The sequence below is a fragment of the Mandrillus leucophaeus genome, unplaced genomic scaffold (assembly GCF_000951045.1).
Source record: "Mandrillus leucophaeus isolate KB7577 unplaced genomic scaffold, Mleu.le_1.0 Scaffold188, whole genome shotgun sequence".
NCBI classification, from domain to species: Eukaryota; Metazoa; Chordata; class Mammalia; order Primates; family Cercopithecidae; genus Mandrillus; species Mandrillus leucophaeus.
This window is the reverse complement of record NW_012101898.1, coordinates 4,096,964-4,113,800: the sequence shown is the minus strand read 5'-3', so window position 1 is coordinate 4,113,800 and position 16,837 is coordinate 4,096,964. Positions and strand designations below refer to the sequence as shown.

The 16,837-nt window shown below is 37.4% G+C and overlaps 1 protein-coding gene across 1 annotated transcript in view; it reads left to right on the top strand.

Moving 5' to 3' along the window:
- CTNND2 (catenin (cadherin-associated protein), delta 2) overlaps positions 1-16,837 on the top strand; it is a 1,004,786-nt gene that overhangs the window by 229,542 nt on the left and 758,407 nt on the right. The gene's annotated exons all lie outside the window — the stretch shown is intronic.

Below are 16,837 nucleotides of genomic sequence, written 5' to 3'. Positions count from 1 at the left end.
AAACTACATATGCTTGAGGCAGGAGGATCACAAGGTCAGGAATCTGAGACCAGCCTGGCCAGCATGGTTAAACCCTGTCTCTACTTAAAAAATGCAAAAATGAGCTGGGCATGGTGGCATGTGCCTGTAATCCCAGCTACTCGGAAGGTTGAGGCAGGAGAATTGCTTGAACCCGGAGGGCAGAGGTTGCAGTAAGCTGAAGTCACGCCACTGAACTCCAGCCTGGGTGACAGAGCAAGAATCTGTCTCAAAACAAACAAAGCAACCAAACAAACAAACAAAAAAACTACATATGCATTTACCTTTTGACTCAGCAATCCCACTTCTAATGAAACACTTCTAACGCTACAGAAATTCATGTACATGAGTTTAACTACGCATGTTGTTATACATTTCTTCAAACCCACAGAACGCACAATACCAAGAGTGAACCCTAAGGTAGACTATGAACTTCGGGTGATTATGTTATGTCAATGTAGATTAATCAGTTATAACAATGTACTACTTTAGTGGGGGATGTTGATAATGGGGAAGGCTATGTATGTGTGGGAGTAGGAAGGGGAAATCTTAGTACCTTCCTTTTAGCTTTGCTGTGAACCTAAAACTACTCTAAAATTAATAAGTTAAGTGATAAAATATATGCATATGTGAAAAAATCTGTTTTCATTAAATAGCTTAGAAAGTCCATAATGGAACATAGCATATGTTTTATCTCATATATACTGTCTTTTAACCTTGCTATAATTTTGAAAGCCAGTGGATTATTTTCTTAGGAGGAAAAGCTGTAGATACAGTTTCACTTTAAAGTCTACTGGTGTACCTTGTATTTGGAATTCAAAAGATATTCAAAGAATCAACACTTAGAGTAACCACACTGTAGAGTTGCTTGGGAATCAAAAACCCACTGTGTTTATTTATTGTAATTTAAGAAGGATTTTTTTCTGGTAGTAACTTAACCTGGTTCCCAAACCTCTGTGAATAAATTCGGCTTCACATTTTAAAATGTGGTTGAATATACCCAGGTCTTGTAAATCTAGTCATAATTATGGTATAGAGGACATGCACAAATCAAAACCCTCACCCCTAAGCCAACACTTGGACACTTCACTCTTTCTGTGGCTCTGATTTAAGACTCATATGCTGATCAATCATAGAGCCTTAAACAAACATTTAGATATACTTTTTTTTATCAGTTCTGTATTTATATTTATATGTTATCTGAAGTTATAAATGTCTTGCCTAAATTCCCTCTTCGCTTTTCATGTAAAAATTAGCTGCCTTCCTAATATTGAATAAATAATTCAGCATGGTAATTCCAATTCAAATCTATGGTGCTTTGGGCTTGAGGCTATTACAAAACTTACAAAACGATAAAACACAGCCTTCAGAATAAGATTTTAAAGCATGAGAAAAAGATTAGACTGAATTTCCAAATGTAAAGCAACAATAACACAAATTAATTTTAACTCATAAAACCCAAAACTTATGCATAATCATTTATTGCAATTTCAAATAAGTCTTTGCTCAACCATTAAAGCAGATTTTCTAAAAAAATAAAAAGAAAAAGACCACAAAAGCCACAAAAATGCATTTATAACATAGTGGGATTTATATCTGGGTATTTATCTGTATAATGATAGCTATATCTGTAAATTAATTGAGAGAGAACTGTTTAGAGAGAGAACTATACGAAGTGAAAATCTACAGCAATTACTTTCTGTCTTCTCTACTACTGCTTGGGTGGGAAAACGTGATTTATCTTATATAAAAAGACTGTGTAAGTTCCAGAGTTCCAGAATTTCTGAAAAATTCGAGAGTGATGGGCCCTACATTTTCTAATTGTAAAACCCATGAATATTACAGTGACAAACAGGAAAATTAGAAGAAATTTGGCCTTACTTGTACAGGTGTGTGGACTCTATATTAGTTTCATAGACCAGCTCCGGTCTGCAGTGCCCAGCGAGATTGATGCAGAAGGTGGGTGATTTCTGCATTTCCAACTGAGGTACCCAGTTCATCTCACTGTGACTGTTGGACAGTGGGTGCAGCCCACGGAGGGCGAGCCGAAGCAAGGTGGGGTATTGCTTCACCCAGGAAGTGCAAGGGGTCGGGGGATTTCCCTTTTCTAACCAAGGGAAGCTGTAAGAGACTGTACTGGGAGGAATGGAACTCTCCGGCCCGATACTGCTCTTTTCCCATGGTCTTCACATGGAGACTCCCTCCAGTGCCTGGCTCGGCAGGTCCCACCCCCGTGGAGCCCAGCAAGCTAAGATCCACTGGCTTGAAATTCTCCCTGCTAGCACAGCAGTCTGAGCTCTACCTGGGATGCTCAAGCTTGGTGCGGGGAGGGGCATCTGCCATTGCTGAAGCTTGAATAGGTGGTTTTACCCTCACAGTGTTAACAAAGCTGCCAGAAATTTTGAACTGGGCCGAGCCCTCTGCAGCTCAGTAAGGCAAACCACCTCTCTAGATCTCTCCTCACTGGGTAAGGCATCTCTGAAAGAAAGGGAGCAGCCCCAGTCAGGGACTCACAGATAAAACCCCTATCTCCCTGGGACAGAGCACCTGGGGGAAGGGGTGGCTTCAGGCACAGCTTTAGCAGACTTAAACGTCCCTGCCTGACAGCTCTGAAGAGAGCAACAGTTCTCCCAGCACAGCATTCGAGTTCTGATAAGAGACAGACAGCCTCCTCGAGTGGGTCCCTGACCCCTGTGTGTCCTGAATGGGAGACACCTCTCAGTGGGGGCCAACAGATACCTCATGCAGGAGAGCTCTGGCTGGCATCTGGCAGGTGTCCCTCTGGGACGAAGCTTCCAGGGGAACAGTCAGGACTGTTTGCTGTTGTGCAGGCTCTGCTGGTGATACCCAGGCAAACAGGGTCTGGAGTGGGCCTCCAGCAAACTCCAGCAGACCTGCAGCAGAGGGACCTCGCTGTTAGAAGGAAAACTAACAAACAGAGGAATCGTACCAACATCAACTAAAAGGACGTCCGCTCAGAGACCCCCTCCACAGGTCACTGACTTCAGAGACCGAAGGTAGATAAATCCACGAAGATGGGGATAAATCAGCACAAAAATGCTGAAAATTCCAAAAATCAGAATGCCTCTTTTCCTCCAAATGATCATAACTCCTCACCAGTAAGGGAACAAAACTGGGTGGAGAATGAGTTTGATGAATTGACAGAAGCAGGCTTCAGAAGGTGGGTAATAACAAACTCCTCTAAGCTAAAGGAGCATGTTCTAACCCAATGCAAGGAAGCTAAGAACCTTGAAAAAAGGTTAGACGAATTGCTAACTAGAATATCCAGTTTAGAGAAGAACATAAATGACCTGATGGAGCTGAAAAACACAGCATGAGAACTTCGTGAAGCATACACAAGTATCAGTAGCTGAATCAATCAAGTAGAAGAAAGGATATCAGAGATTGAAGATCAATTCAGTGAAATAAAGTGAGAAGACAAGATTAGAGAAAAAAGAGTGAAAGGAAACGAACAAAGCCTCCAAGAAATATGGGACTATGTGAAAAGACCAAATCTATGTTTGATTGGTGTACTTGAAAGTGACAGGGATAGTAGAACCAAGTCAGAAAACACTGTTCAGGTTATTATCCGGGAGAACTTACCCAACCTAGCAAGGCAGGCCAACATTCAAATTCAGGAAATACAGAGAATACCACAAAGATATTCCTCAAAAAAAGCAACCCCAAGACACATAATCGTCAGATTCACTAAGGTTGAAATGAAGGAAAAAATGTTAAGGGCAATCAGAGAGAAAGGTCAGGGTACCCATAAAGGGAAGCCCATCAGACTAACAGTGGATCTCTCAGCAGAAACTCTACAAGTCAAAAAGAGTGGGGCCAATATTCAACATTCTTACAGAAAAGAATTTTCAAACCAGAATTTCATATGCAGCCAAACTAAGCTTCATAAACTAAGGAGAAATAAAATCCTTTACAGACAAGCAAATGCTGAGAGATTTGGTCACCAGCAGACCAGCCTTAGGAGAGCTCCTGAAGGAAGCACTAAATGTGGAAAAGAACAACCAGTACCAACCACTACAAAAACATACCAAATTGTAAAGACCATTGACGCTATGAAGAAACTGCGTCAACTAATGAGCAAAATAACCAGCTAACATCATAATGACAGGATGAAATTCATGTATAACAATATTAACCTTAAATGTAAACAAGATAAATGCCCCCAATTAAAAGACACAGACTGGCGAATCGGATAAAGAGTCAAGACCGATCTGTGTGCTGTATTCAGGAGACCCATCTCACATGGAGAGACACACATAGCCTCAAAATAACGGGATAGAGGAAGATTTACAAAGCAAATGGAAAGCAAAGGAAAGCAGAGGTTGTAATCCTAGTCTCGTCTCTGATAAAATAGACTTTAAACTACAAAGATCAAAAGAGCAAAGGAGGGCATTCCATAAAGGTAAAGTGATCCATGCAACAAGAAGAGCTAACTATCCTAAATATATATGTACCCAATACAGGAGCACCCAGATTCATAAAGCAATTTCTTAGAGACCTAAAACGAGACTTAGACTCCCATACAATAATAATGAAAGACTTAAACACCCAACTGTCAATATTAGACAGATCAATGAGACAGAAAATTAACAAGGATATTCAGGACTTGAACTCAGCTCTGCACCAAGTGGACCTAATAAACATTTACAGAACTCTCCACCCTAAATCAACAGAATATACATTATTCTCAGCACCACATCACACTTATTCTAAAATTGACACATAATTGGAAGTAAAACACACCTCAGCAAACGCAAAAGAATGGAAATCATAACAAACTGTCACTCAGACCACAGTGCAATCAAATTAGAACTCAGGATTAAGAAACTCACTCAAAACCACACAACTGCATGGAAACTGAACAACCTGCTCCTGAATAACTACTGGGTAAATAACAAAATGAAGGCAGAAATAAAGATGTTCTTTGAAACCAATGAGAACAAAGACACAATGTACTAGAATCTCTGGGACACATTTAAAGCAGTTTGTAGACAAAAACTTAAAGCACTAAATGCCCACAAGAGAAAGCAGGAAAGATCTGAAATCAACACCTTAACATCACAATTACAAGAACTGTAGAAACAAGAGCAAACAAATTCAAAAGCCAGCAGAAGACAAGAAATAAATAAGATCAGAGAAGAACTGAAGGAGATAGAGACGTGAAATACCTTTCCAAAAAAAAAAAAAAAAAAAATCCAGCAGCTGTTTTTTTAAAAACATCAGCAAAATAGACTGCCAGCCAGACTAATGAGAAAAGAGAGAAGAATCAAATAGATGCAATAAAAAACGATAAAGGGGATATCACCACTGATCCCACAGAACTACAGACTACCATCAGAGAATAGTATAAACACCTGTATGCAAATAAACTAGAAAATCTAGAAGAAATGGATAAATTCGTGGAACCATATACCCTCCAAAGACTAAACCAGGAAGAAAACAAATCTCTGAACAGACCAATAACAAGTTCTGAAATTGAGGCGGCAATTAATAGCTTACCAACTACAAAAAGTCGAAGACCAGACATACTCACAGCTGAATTCTACCAGAGGTACAAAGAGCAGAAAGTATCATTCCTTCTGAAACTATTCCAAACAATAGAAAAAGAGGGAATCTTCCCCAACTCATTTTATGAGGCCAGCAGCATCCTGATACCAAAACCTGGGAGAGACACACCAAAAAAAAAAAATTTTAGGCCAATATCCCTGATGAACATCACTCCGAAAATTCTCAATAAAATACTGGCAAACTGAATCCAGTAGCACATAAAAAAGCGTATCCACCACGATCAAGTTGGCTTCATACCTGGATGCAAGGCTACTTCAATATATGCAAATCAATAAACAGAACCAGTGACAAAAACCACATGATTATCTCAACAGATCAGAAAAGGCTTTGACACAACTCCACAGCCCTTCATACTAAAACTCTCAATAAGCTAGGTATTGATGGAACGTATCTCAAAATAATAAGAGCTATTTATGGTAATCCGACAGCCAATATCATACTGAATGGTCAAAACCTGGAAGCATTCCCTTAGAAAACTGGCACAAGATAAGGATGTTGTCTCTTACCATTTCTGTCCAACATAGTATTGGAAGTTCTGGCCAGGGCAGTCAGGCAACAGAAATAAATAAAGGGTATTCAGTTATGGAATGAGGAAGTCAAATTGTCTCTCTTTGCAGATGACTTGATTGTATATTTAGAAAACCCCATCGTCTCAGCTGGAAATTTCCTTAAGCTGATATGCAACTTCAGCAAAGTCTCGGGATACAAAATCAATGTGCAAAAATCACAGTCATTCCTATACACCATTAACGGACAGAGAGCCAAATCATGAGTGAACTCCCATTCACAATTGCTACAAAGAGAATGAAATACCTAGGAATACAACTTACAAGGGATATGAAGGACCTCTTCAAGGAGGACTACAAACCACTGCTCAAGGAAATAAGAGAGGACACAAACAAATGGAGAAACATTCTATTTTCATGGATAGGAAGAATCAATAACGTGAAAATGGCCATACTGCCCAAAGTAATTTATAGATTCAATGCTAATCCCCATCAAGCTACCATTGACTTTCTTCACAGAATTGGAAAAAACTTCTTTAAATTTCATGTGGAACCAAAGAAGAGCCCACATAGCCAAGACAATCCTAAGCAAAACGAACAAATCTGGGGCATCACACTACCTGACTTCAAACTATATTACAAGGCTGCAGTAACCAAAACAGCATGGTACTGGTACAAAAACAGATATATAGACAAATGGAACAGAACAGAGACATCAGAAATAACACCAGACATCTACAACCATCTGCTCTTTGACAAACCTGACAAAATCAAGCAATGGGTTAAGGATTCTCTATTTCATAAATGGTGTTGGGAAAACTGGCTAGCCAAATGCAGAAAGCTGGAACTGAATCCCTTCCTTACACCTTATACAAAAATTAACTCGAGATGGATTAAAGACTTAAAGGTAAGACCTAAAACCATAAAAACCTAGAAGAAAACCTAGGCAATACCATTCTGGACGTAGGCATGAGCAAAGACTTCATGACTAAAATACCAAAAGCAGAGGCAACAAAAGCCAAAATAGAAAAATGGGATCTAATTAAAGAACTTCCATGCAGCACAATAAACTATCCTCAGAGTGAACAGACAGCCTACAGAATGGGAGAAAATTTCTGCAATCCATCCATCTGGCAAAGGGCTAATATTCAGAATCTACAAATAACTTAAACAAATTTACAAGAAGTAAAGAAACAACCCCATCAAAAAGTGGGCAAAGGATGGGAACAGACACTTCTCAAAAGAAGACATTTATGCAGCCAACAGACAAATGAAAAAATGCTCATCATCACTGGCCATCAGAGAAATGCAAATCAAAACCACAATGAGATACCATCTCACACCAGTTAGAATGGTGATCATTAAAAAGTCAGGAAACAACAGATGCTGGAGAGGACGTGGAGAAATAGGAACACTTTTACACTGTTGGTGAGAGTGTAAATTAGTTCAACCGTTGCGTAAGACAGTGTGGCAATTCCTCAAGGATCTAGAACTAGAAATACCATTTGACCCAGCAATCCCATTAGTAGGTATATACTCAAAGGATTGTAAATCATTCTACTGTAAAGACACATGCACATGTATGTTTATTGTGGCACTGTTCACAATAGCAAAAACTTGGAACCAATCCAAATGCCCATCAGTGATAGACTGGTCAAATAAAATGTGGCACATATTCAACATGGAATACTATGGAACCATAAAAAGGATGAGTTCATGTCCTTTGCAGGGACTTGGATGAAGTTGGAAACCATCATTCTCAGTAAACTTAACACAAGAACAGAAAACCAAACACTGCATCTTCTCACTCATAAGTGAGCATTGAATGATGAGAACACATGGACACGAGGCGGGGGGGAACATCACACACCGGGGCCTGTCGGGGTTGGGGCCTGGAGGAAATATAGCATTAGGAGAAATACCTAATGTAGATGACGGGTTGATGGTGCAGTAAACCACCATGGCACATGTATATGTATTTAACAAACCTGTACATTCTGCACATGCACCCCATAACTTAAAGTATAGCTTAAGAAAAAGAAAAAAAATCAGATTCTCTCAATTTGACATGTAGAAGAATTCATTCACTTTACGTTACAAAAGAGTAGTTAAACAATCTCAAATGGTTTCCTTCCCTCGTACATTACAGAAACAGGCCAACCACAAGCTCCGTCTCTAAGACTCCGTGGCAGAAAGAGAACAATTCCAATGATGAGGTAGACTTAGTTCCATGTTATGACCGCATTATAGCACAGTTTTATTTTTACCCAAACATATTCCTTCAACTTAATCTGTGAAAACCTTGTTTTAAATTTTGTAATGTCTGACTATTGAAACAATCCCATCCATGACAACTCTCTAAAACTTCTCTGAAGAGTGCAGTAATCTTTCAAGGGAAAATAATTCTTTCATTTATCTTTGTTTCATTCTTAATGTATTTATTTCATTCTGGGCTTCTAAAGTTTGGTTCCCCCTCTGGGTTAACACAAGTCTGCTGACTTGGGATGTTTCTTCCTCCTGGAAGACACAGCCCTAGACCAAGGTGCATAGCTTGGATAATTCAATGAGGTCCAATTACAGCCTCTAATTACCTCTTTCTCCAGGTGCTTTTTGGCAGTGCACAAACTTTGCAGTTATGTCACAGGCTGTGACTTCGTTTCAGGTTACAATTTATATACATGCCTTCATTCCCCTAAATGTTAGGTTTGGGGCTTAAATGTCATCCTTCTTGGCTATCATTCTATAGTACACATTCAACTTGGTTAAAAAATGTAATAATCATATAGTCACTGCATACAAGTCTAGTACAAGCTTAGATCTTTGGAAATTATATTTCTTTGCTCATAATATATATGATTTCTGATCGATGATTAAGAAAAATATGATGCCTTTTGTTTTCCCCTACATATTTCTGCTGTCGTATCTTAAGCATAACACTATATGTACGAAACAGGAGGATAACCCTTGTCGTCCACTTGGAAGGACAAAGCAAATGTGTTTAAACAATGTGAGACAGGAAAGGGTTAGGGTCTTCACTTCCTCTCTCTCCTGTCATTCAACTGGCCCCTGAATACACATCTCACTTTGTTCTCAGTTTCACATCAATATTACGATGGAAGAAGAGCAAGTTGATATTTTCTATTGAATATACAAGCCATTATGTAAATCTGTCATTCTGAAAAACTCCCTGAGAAGTAGCCATGCTTGAAGATGATATTCCGTATAGCATTGAACTAGAAAACCAAATTACTACTGAAATAAGAGAAAACCCTTGTGTCACTTAGTCTATTTTCTCCTCAAGTGAAAGCCCTAAAGACGGTAACATTGTGGTTGTCGAAATGTGGCAAGAATTATGCATAGGTTTATACATAGGTTCAGGCATTCTGTTTTCAGGAACTAGCCTGCTATATGGTAGAGCTAGATGTTTTTCAGAACCACTTATTAAACCAGTACCACAACTCTGTAATGTGGTTATCACTATCTGCATTCTTTCAGTAAAGCAGCTGAATGGAATAACTTGCTCACTGTCTCATAGCTGGTAAGCAGTGGAGCTGAGAGTCACAGGCAAGGTTCCCAGGTAGCCCACGGATTCACCACGTATATAAGAGCTACACAGTTTCTCTATTAAGCTCCGAACGGAGATGCGCTATGCACCAATAGCACATATTAACCCAGTTATCTGTAAACTCAAGCATGAGTTTATTTATTCATAGGAAATCTGGTTGGGAAATTGAATTTCAATTCACCCTACTGCTCACCATCAAAAGAAGGCTGGCAACTCGAGTAATGGAAACCCCGTGACACCAAGTATTAACATTTCATGATTTTCATTCCGGGGAGGCATTCCTTTCGCTAGGATTCTTTCTTCAAAGCAGTGATTTCACAATGCAATTAATTTGCTTTCATTTTACAATTACATTCTTAATCCAACAATAAAGAGTGACTTCATACTTCATTCCCTGAACAAGACCTGATGGAGCACTTCATTCTGTGGAGAATGGAAGACTAAGTTATCAATTCTAGCTTTCCCTGATAAGTATCCATGGAGGAAATTGTGAGTGAAATGAACTGGAGCTAATAATTTGGATGAAAAGGATCTCAACCCGAAGGCCTTCTGAGACTTAGGAAATAAGCAAATGTTTTTTTCTATGATAAATTATTTTGGTACTTTCATGAGTTTATATTACAAAATTTAAAGTAAGCTATATATTTTAATTTTCTTTCTTTCTTTTTTTTTTTTGAGATGTAGTCTCACTCTGTCACCAGGCTGGAGTGCAGTGGCACGATCTCAGCTCACTGCAACCTCCCACTCCCTGGTTCAAGTGATTCTTCTGCCGAGTAGCTGGGATTACAGGTGCCAGCCACCACACCCAACTAATTTTTGTATTTTTAGTAGAGTCAGGGTTTCACCATGTTGGCCAGGATGGTCTTGATCTCCTGACCTCATGATCCGCTGACCTTGGCCTCCCAAAGTGCTGTGATTACAGGAGTGAGCCCCCGCACCCAGCTTGTATTTTAAATTTTAAGTCATCTTAATACAGTCAGTCCTGAACACTCTTAATGTTTGTCAAGGTATGACACAGAAATGAACTTTTAAAAAATGTTCTATTGATAACAATATAGTATATACATAATTATTTGATAGATATGATATTTTGCATAAAGGTATCAAGGTTAACAACCAATTTTTATTATTATGTAATAACATTTTCATTAGCAGCTTTATCTGAGACATTCAGGTCTGAATGAATTTCTAGACGAAACCTTTTACATTAAGTTCTCTGTAGCTTTGAGGTATGTTGGCAACTAATGGAATTTGAAGAAGGAAGAGCATCTAGTCTTGAGATGGTTTCTATCTTCTTGGCTTGCTAAGAAATGCTAATTTGGAGTTTTGCCAATCAAATCCCTTTTAGTATCATTAAAATTAATTTCACAAACTAATATAATTTAGAAGCATAGTAAGTTAGTTAATGCTATTAGCTATGAATACAATGATAAAGAATATCTTTAAATATTATTATTATACATATCAAACACCTTATTGTACTTATTTTCTTATTCTTCCTAGGTCAAATTATGACTCTATTCTGGATTATTTTAATTATTATGATTTTTGATTTATACAGTCTTTGTACTGGAAAAGCATTTTAAGGTTTTTACAAGTTTAAAATTTGGCTTTATTAGTCTCTTGTTTCTAAATACTGCTTTGGAATAGAGTATTTGGGGATGGTAATTAAGAAAATAATTTATCGTGTTAATTGAAACCACATGCATTTTATACACACACATGTAGTTTAATTCATGCTGTTAGGAAGACATCATATTTTAGTGGTTTTCCCCATTGTTGTTTTCCAGGAATAGGTATCTTTTTCTTCCGGGAATATTTCTGTTCTGCTCACTAAGCACCTTAATAGTTATATAACTCTATTTTCCACTGTACTTATTGACAGGCTGTATATGTTAAAATGTTGATTGCAGATAGGAATTGAAAACTCAGTTTCATGATTGAATATCTTCTCTTTAATGGAAAAATGTGATTGTCTTTTTAATATAGATCAGTCTAAAGGCAAGTGGAGAACATTAGGGTGATCTAATTTTCATCAGTCTTACATTTCAAATCAATTATGCGGACACATTTTTTATGATGTCACGGCCACTTTACAGAAAGTGCAAATGTAGTGACTTTGTGGGTGCTGTGTTGGAGTCTTGCATTTTCTTAGACCCTGACTAGAGGCATTTCTTAAAACAAAAATCTTAAAAATAGCTAGGAATCATTTGGTGCCTACCTCACTTCTCATTTTCACAACTCATGGCTTAATACCATCCTGGTCTTGACATAATGCTCCGGTGTGCTCCTTCTCAAGTGAGTATAGACTGGAAATACTTTGTCCGCTTTATCTGTTTACTGGCAGCTTTATGTAGACCAGCAATCTCCAACCTTTTCGACACCATTGGCCCAGTTTTGTGGAAGACGGTTTTTCCATGGATGGGGTTTTGGGATGGGGAGGCAGGGGATGTTTTAGAGATGAAACTGTCCCCTCTCATAAAGAGTGCACAACCTGGATCTCTTGCATGTGCAGTTCACAGTAGAGTTTGTGCATCCATCTGTGATGGTTAATACTGAGTGTCAACTTGGTTGGACTGAAGGATGTAAGCTATTGATCCTGGGTGTGTCTGTGAGGGTGTTGCCAAAGGAGATTAACATTTGAGTCAGTGGGCTGGGAAAGGCAGACCCACCCTTAATCTGGGCAGGCACCACTTTATCAGCTGCCAACAGTGCTAGAATATAAAGCAGGCAGAAAATGGCTTAGACTGGCTTAGCCTCCCAGCGTACATCTTTCTCCATTGCTGGATACGTCCTGCCCTCAGACATTGGACTCCAAGTTCTTCAGCTTTGGGACTCAAACTGGCTTCCTTGCTCCTCAGCTTGCAGATGGCCTGTTGTGGGATCTTGTGATCATGATTGTGTGAGTTAATACTACTTAATAAACTCCTCTTTATATATATACACACACATACACACACACATATACACAAACATAAATATGTGTACATATATGTATATATGAACTATGTAGCCATGTTTCAGAAATATATATATGTGTGTGTATATATATATGTGTGTGTATTTATACATATATATGTGTGTATATATATCTATATATGTATATATATACACACACACATATATATATATATCCTACTAGTTCTGTCCCTCTAGAGAACCCTAATACAGAATCTAATGCCGTTGCTGATCTGACAGGAGGCAGAGTTTGAATGGTAATGTTTATTTGCCTACCACTCACCTCCTCTGTGCCACTCAGTTCTTGACAGGCTACCAACCAGTACCAGTCCATGACATATATAAAAACAAGAAAAACTTAAAAAGAAAAATTAATTCAGCTTATTGGAAAAAAATTTAAAAAACAAATAGTCATTAGGGAACAGGATAGATGTCTATGATGATTGCTTATTTCTTTTTCTAGCTAAACCCAAATAAAGCAGTTGTTACAAAAGTTACTGGGAAGTTGACGATTTTTTTTTTTAAAGATCTGTATTAATGATAATAAGGAGTCAGATGTAAGCATGAACCTGTAGGTTTGGGAATAGTGCTAGACAAAGGCACAAAAGCTGTTTTGTGACATAGATCCTATGATGTTACTTGGAAGACATCTTAGATCACTTATTCTAGAGATGAGAAACAAGTTCAGAAAGGTAAGTAGATGTTGGGAAAGTTTGCAATAAAAAAGTAGCAGAACTGAAATAGTCATACTTTCGTAATAAGTAACTTATGGGACCTTCTAGGAACTTAGATTCCTGATTTCTTAAATGAGGCATCATGTCTTGTGGAATCCATCACCTACATATCTCTTGAAATGACACTTTTTTCAAGTCTGTAACTTTCCTTAATCTGATCTTTTAAGAAGTTTATATTTCTCAACATTTATTATCGTGAAACCTAATTAGATTATCTCAAAATTAATTTAATAAAGTTTTAAAAATATGTAAACAAGAGAGCTTTATAAAAGCACATATCTAAAGTGGGTGATAAGCTGTATCTATGTTAGGCCATTCAGAAAGCAACTCACTGTGGCTACAAAAATGGAAAGAGGCCTATTTTCATTAAAAGCAAGTATTATCATTGTTTTTTGATAAATATTACTCAAATAATTCTCTGATCTAGCAACTGAGTAGCCGTGTTTCAGAAATCAAACCACATTTTCAACTCCCACTTAGATCCTTTTTTAAAAGTTTCCATTTGTTATTTTTCTCAAGATTTTTAAATTGAATGTTACTTTTAATTATATTGATCCTACCTAGATTTGTGTACTTTAACTTTATTTTACTTTATCACCTGGATAATTTTATGCCATTAGAACTAAGACGTTTTTAAGGTTATTGTATCAACTTACAACGCATGCCCGCACACATGCAAACTAGACTAATTTAAATATGTGAAATTTGTAAGGGTACCATGTATCAATAACTGAAACACGTTCAATGTCACCATCTTCTCTTTCTCAACTTGTTTTTCCTCCAAAATTCTATTTTATACTAATGACCCATTTGTTTCCTTGTGTGACTCACTCATTACCTACATGTATATGAAATCTTCAGAGTTTTGGGGAGAGCTGAACCTACTCCAGAGGCTCAAGACCCATATTTTTAGGCATCTACTAGTCATTTCCATCTGGGCATCTCCTCTTTCAACGTTTGGCATCTTACCAGCCTCATAGTCAAAATGATATCATTCATATGATTGTTCCCAGAGTTAGACACTGTTCCCAAATCTCTTCTGCCCAATGATTGTTCTTTCTCCTTAAATCAGGCAGGCTCAACACTTTTGACAGACTTTTCTCGTACCATACTCATCCAATAGTAGACCTTCATGAAGTAGCTTATTCCTGTTCTTTCATTAAATTTCTCCTTCCCCCATCCTTTTTCATGGCCTTGTGACCTCAGGTAGCAGCTTCTTGACTGGTCTGCCTATGGAGATCTCATTCTATTACTATTGCCTGATAAATTCAGCAGCCAGGTTAAACTTCTTCAAGCAGAAACTGCTGAGCTTATCCCAGCAGCTCAAATTTCTTTAAAGTGTCTCCATTGCTAATCTAATAGACTCTTTATTGACAGCTAAAGAAGTTCAAAATCTGATTTCATCCTGTCTTCTCACTACTTCAGGATAAGTATCCAATATTCTAGCCTGTTAAGTGTTTACAATTCTCCTGAAAGTGGTATATACTATTACGACTACAGTAAGAACCCTTCTCGACATTTATTTGCCTGGAATTCTGCTTCTGGTCATAAAGACGTTACTGGTAGCTGATGTACACTCATGACATAAACAATTACAAAACTGGACAAATATATGAAGCAACTGTTTTCAGGCTTTGGGCCACTGAAGAGAGTCCTTGAAGAGACAAGGAGTAAAAAGAGCATTAAAATGCCAGGACCTAATGCAAGAAACAGTGGCCCTGATCATAGTTGCATTTGACCTTAATGTGTCATGCTGAATGGTATGGAGCAGCCACTGCACCTGTGTAGGGAGAGTCTATTGAGCAGACATCAGGAGTCCTTGTTCCATGTTCCCTTGTTCTAGTTCTGGATGTAGAGCCATGTACCAGCTCTATGTCCTTGCATCAATGTGCATGCTAACACTTGAAAGCTATAATGCACCAGACAAGAGAATGATGCCTTCAAGTCTACAGTCCACACATGAACTTATGCTTCTATAGGAGTTAAGGATTCATTCTAATTGCATATACTATATTAAGAATACAGTCTTACTGGTATACGCCCTTGGTATCTGAGGAGGATTGGTTCCAGGACCCCCAGATACCAAAATTCACAGATACCCAAATATCTTATATAAAATGATGTGGTATTTGCATATAACCTATGCACAGTCTCCTATATATGTCAAATCATCTCTATATTACTTATAATACATAATACCATATAAATGCTATGAAAATAGTTGTTATAGTGTACTGTTTTTTACTTGTATTATTTGTATTGTTTTATTTTTAAAAATTTTTTCTAAATAATTTTGATCTGCCATTGGTTGAATCTGTGGATGAGGAACCATGGATACAAAGGGTGAAACGTATTTGCAAGTAAATAATCTACCATTAAAGCACAATCAACTGAAATGAATTTTTTAAAGTTTTTATTAAACTACCAAATGATTGCTAAATGTGATCTGGTTATAAGCTCTGTTTTATGATAATATTTAATTCATAATTGATCTCTAAATTCTTTTCAGTAATCCTTTGTAAACTAAATAAAAACGTGATTTGTGTTATTAGATAAAACTGTGATTTAAAATTTCAAGGTCTGTACATCTTTTTGAAACTCATTTTAGCAGCCAGTAATGCTGATTGTCAGGAAATGTATTCATATAGCACAGTGTAAATTTTTAATTCACTAATTTGTCACTTCCTCCCCTCAGCAATCAGCTGTCGTTTATGGAAAGCTTACAAGCTGAGTGCATGAAGCCAGGGGGCTTAAGTTACTTCAAGACATTGACTGTAATGTTTTTATGGCCTTGACAAAGATGAGGGATGTCAGTTTTTTTCAGTTTAGTGAGTTTCCACGGAATACAACAATACAGATAGAACAGGAAGTCAGGAAATAAGAGCTTTCCCATAATGGATTCTGTTTATTCCTAGGTTGTCAGTAATTTGACTTGACTGCATCTGATCTGCTGGAGAACAACAGATAGATTCAGAATGCATCACTGCCACTGAGCTAGTCACAATATCTCTGACATGTATTAGGGAAATTAATACAGATTTATTTCTTCATCTTTCTCTTGCTTCTCGCCTGCTAGCAATTATATTTTTCCTCACCTGCGAAAGGTTACTTGGACTAGGTTTATGTAATGAAGACAAGGGATCATGAGTCAATAGGAATATACACAGATGCATACAAGATATTTTCAAGAATTTTTTTTTATTCTCACTTGGTTAAAAGATGTAATAATGTAAGTTTCACAGTCTTTATAAAACTTGAAGAGGAAGCTTACTATAATTTGAATATAGGTATTCAGGAAATACTTGTGTAATAGATTAAAATATGATATAATTAATTTTTAAAAAATAAAAATTTGATTTAGTAATGAAAATAAAGTGTTCTTCTGGATGATGATTTGGAGAAAATGATTTTCAACTACTTTAAATAAAATTATAACCACCTATATAACAAAAGTCATAAAGTTAAGA